The following is a 4,478-nucleotide window of genomic DNA, read 5'->3' as shown; positions in this document are numbered from 1 at the left end:
CACAAAACTTGAGTTGCACTCCGAAGGATTGTAGAAGGCTGCAAAATATGGTATGGGTGCATTCACATTGTAAGGATGCTTATGAGCACTTCCATGATGCGATATGCTTTGATACGACACATCTTGTGAATCTCTACAATATGACATGTGCTTTGTTGACATCAAATTACCAAATGCAATCGATACTACTAGGATGTGCTCTCATGTCTCATGAAGATATCGTTAGTTACAAATTGATTTTTAGAACTTGGCTTGAGGCTATGGAAATGTTCACCCAAATGCTATCATAATTGATCAGTGCCTGAGCATTAAGCCAGCCATTGCGAAAGTGATGTCACATACTATACATAGATATTGTATTTGGCATATATTCTCTAAAGTTTCCTCTTTACTTAAGTGAGGTTCTCAATTCTAAAATTGCACATGGAGAATTCAAGTCCATGATCCTTGATAGTATTAGTATTGAAAACCTTGAGATAAGATGGGTAGAATATATTGCAAACAAGGGACTGCTTCAACAAGCTTTTATATTGAGAAGGAGAAATGAATTACTGCGTACATTGATATATTCTTTTGGGCTGGTATGTTATCTACACAAAGAAGTGAGGGAATGAATGCATTTTTTTGAAGGATTCATCTCTCGTCAAAGCACCTTGAAGCTATTTGTACACCAATATGAATTAGCTATAAGATCTAAGCATGAGAAAGAGTTGGAAGCAGAGTATCGGTCCCGGGGATTTCATATTATAAGTCACTTACTGTTCAAGTGGGAGGAATAGGTAATTCAGTGTTACACTCGCACGGTGTATGAATTTTTCAAGATACAATTAATAAACTATATCATTTTGAAGTCAGCACCCCTGCCGATCACGAAGCTATCCCCGGTGCTGAAAAATTCATCATTGGAGATTATTCAATTGTGCATAAAAATGGCGGCAATCCATTCGAGTACATTTGAATATACGCCTATTGGTAATTATTTTAGTTGTAGATGGAAATGGTTTTGTCTAGAGGTATACTTTGTTGTCATATACTCAAGATTTTGTCACACAAGAATATCGATAAAATTGATGAAAGGTATATTGACAAGGTGGAGACGAGATGTTATTCGACCTCATTTGAGTCGATTCTTTTTAGGAGTTACCCAATATGTTGTTGAGTACAAGACATATCGGAGCATGCTAATGTATTTTGAGCAGGCTTGTGATATAGCATTGGGTACCGACGTGAAAGTTCATTATGTTACATATAATTTGAAAAGAATTGTGCATGATCTTCAAAACTGGACCGATAAGATGATTGTGACAGATTCCGAATTAGATGACACAAAACAAAGTGAAGGTATATTCTACAAGATCCCCAATACATTCGTTCACATGGCAGGCCACATACAACTTAAAGTCGAGGAAGAATGAAATATTACTTTCTAAGTTCACGCCACGTGCTGGATTTGGAGCTAGAAATGGTAGAAGAACTGGTGTTAGTGTTGGTGACAGAAATTAAGCGAGTAATTACTCTTACATTTATTAGTTAGTAGTTAATTAAAGGTGTCAGGAAGTTAGTTACAGTCTAACAGAAATTAGAGTTAAAGTTTAGTGTATAAATAGTTGTAATCTAGCTTCATGTAAAAATACTCTGTTTCTTCTCAATCAATGAATGATTAGTCTTCTATGTTTACTCTACAAACAACTCAGTAAATCTTCATGTCATCAGAGCACCGATCAAAGTTTGAATCAATCAAAGTCTGAGTAGTTCAAAGTTTAGATCTGATTTCTGAAGATCAGAATCTGTAAATTCATCAAGCATATTTTGGATCAGATTTCTGAAGATCAGAATCTGAAAAATTCATTAAGTTTCCAAGATTTCTGAAGATCAAAATCTGAAAATTCATCAAGCTTCTGCAATATAAATCAGAAAATAGCAAGATCAATGGCAAACATTGGTGGCCAAGATACTGAAATCAGTAATGGTGCAGTTTTGGGTAATGGAAGTTCTACATCTGTGATACCTGGAAATCAAACAATGGATTATAATCATCCTCTATACTTAAGTCCTGCTGATGTTAGTGGGATTAACCTCATCTTGTTTCAACTTCTTGGGATCGAAAACTATGTTGTGTGGAGTCGATCCATTCGATTGGCCTAGGTTAGAAGAAACAAAATCGGATTAGTGGATGGATCCTGTATAAAGAATGATGTTAGTGCAGAATTAGGGGGTCAGTGGGAAAGAGTAAATGCTATGGTGTTCTCGTGGCTTCTAAATTTTGTGTCCAAAAGTTTGTTAGCAGGGGTAGCGTTTGCAACATTTGCTCAAGGAGTCTGGAGTGATTTGAAAGAAAGATTTGATCGATTGGATGGGTTAAAAACTTTCAGTTTGCATAAAGAAATTGCTACACTACAATAAGGTACAGATTTTGTGTCTATATATTTTACAAAACTTAAAGGATTGTGGGATGAATATGAAACCTTGATGGCATTTCCTGGGTGTGACTGTAAGAGGTCGAGTGGTGTTGTTGAGCATCTAAATAGACAAAAACTCTATCAATTCCTGATGGGGTTGAATGAATCGTTTGGACAGGCAAAGAAGTCAAATATTGTTGATGTGTTCAGTTCCTGGAGTCAATCAGGCTTATGCAATGGTGGTGAATGGTGAATGTCAAAAATTGACCTCTAGTGGTGTTAATATAGGATTGAACTCCATTTGTTCTACTGGAGTTGATCCTCTAGCAATGTATTCAAGAACTGGAGGCCAGTCTAACAATCAAGGATATAACAGGTTCAAGAAAAACTTGGGATTAGTGTGTGAATTCTGCAGATGCAAAGGACATTCTAAAGAACAATGTTACAAATTGATAGGATATCCTCCTTACTTCAAGTCAAAGAGAAAAGTGATTAATGAAGCAGGGCACAATGATTACATGACTAGAAATGAGTTTACTACTGCATGAAGAGATGGATATAATGGGATGTCAAATGAGTCTTCATTCAACTCTGAGAATGCTACTAAGGGTAAAGGTCAAAAGTTACAAGTTAACACCAGTTTAGTAAGTGAAACTGAAAATCATCTGCAAGGGTGTACGCTTACCAAAGACCAATATAGTCAAATTCTAAGAATGCTTAACCAAAATCAAGATTGTACAAATATATCAGGGAGTGCAGCTCATGGAGTTCAAGCTAATTCAGCAGGTAAAGCTCTATTAGTTTCTAAACATAGTGAGACATGGATTATAGACACAGGTGCCACCAACCATATGACCTCTAATATTGGGATGTTAGCTAAGGAATCTGTAGTTAAGGTCAAAAATCCAAAATCTGTAAGTTTGCCTAATGGTGAAGTGGCTTATGTAACTTACACTGGGTCTTGCTTAATATCCTTAAGGAGTGTGATTACAAATGTGTTTCATATTCCAGAGTTCAAATATGATTTGTTATCAGTCAGTCAGATGACAAAGGAATTAGGATGCTTATTCACTTTCTTTCCACATTTCTGTGTGTTTCAGGAACTCTACAACGGCAAGGTGAGGGAGATTGGTAAGGAAGAGGCTGGGTTGTATTTGCTGTTGAAAAATCTTACATAAGGCCAAGTGCAGTTTCAATCTTGTTTGGCAGAAAGGAGAAGTAAAGAAACAAAGAAGTTGACAGAAGAAGAAGTGAATGTATGACACAAAAGACTAGGAGACATGTCCTTACATACTTTGATCAAGTTATTTTCTGTCAATCCAGAGGTTGTGAATAAAGCTTTGAATAAATGTAATGTTTGTCCTTGTGCAAAACAAACAAGAATTGTGTTTCCAAGTAGTAGCATTAGAAATACTGAGTATTTTGATTTGGTTTATTTGGATGTATGCGGTCCATACAAAAATCCTACTTTTGATGGTAATAGATTCTTTCTTACAGTGATTGATGATTACTCAAGGATGACTTGGTTGTTTCTATTGAAAAATAAGTCTGATGTATGTGTTACTTTGTCACATTTTCTGTAGTTTGTTAAAACTCAGTTTGGTAAAATAGTAAAGAAGGTAAGGTCAGAATAATGGGACAGAGTTTGTAAATTCTATGTGTGATAAGTTGTTCAAAGATAGAGGAATAATACATCAGAGGTCTTGTCCTTACACTCCACAACAAAATGGAGTGGCAGAAAGGAAGCATAGACATGTGTTAGAGGTTACTCGAGCAGTAAGGTTTCAGGGAAATATTCCTTTAATATATTGGGGGCAGTGTGTTCTTGCAGCAATTTATTTGATAAATTGGATGCCTAGTAAGGTGCTAGAAGGACAATCTCCATATGAAAAGCTCTATGGAAATAAGCCAATGTTATCACATCTAAGGGTATTAGGATGCTTGTTCTATGTTAAGAATCTATCAGAAAATGACAAATTAGCATCCAGGTCAAAAGCTTCAGTCCTTATGGGGTATTCAGAGACTCAAAAAGGATATATATTGCTAGATTGGGCTTCCAAGAATTTCTTTGTAAGTAGA

General features: G+C 35.9%; 1 long non-coding RNA gene across 1 annotated transcript; it reads left to right on the top strand.

Moving 5' to 3' along the window:
- Positions 1 to 351: 351 nt before the first annotated feature.
- LOC114077944 lies at positions 352 to 3,840 on the top strand. The gene is made up of 2 exons (XR_003579319.1): positions 352 to 3,185; positions 3,500 to 3,840. It is a non-coding gene; the product is annotated as an uncharacterized LOC114077944 (long non-coding RNA).
- Positions 3,841 to 4,478: the final 638 nt, after the last annotated feature.

Source organism: Solanum pennellii, chromosome 7 (assembly GCF_001406875.1).
Source record: "Solanum pennellii chromosome 7, SPENNV200".
Lineage (NCBI taxonomy): Eukaryota > Viridiplantae > Streptophyta > Magnoliopsida > Solanales > Solanaceae > Solanum > Solanum pennellii.
Note: the sequence above shows the minus strand (reverse complement) of the source record. Positions and strands in the feature narration are given on the sequence as shown.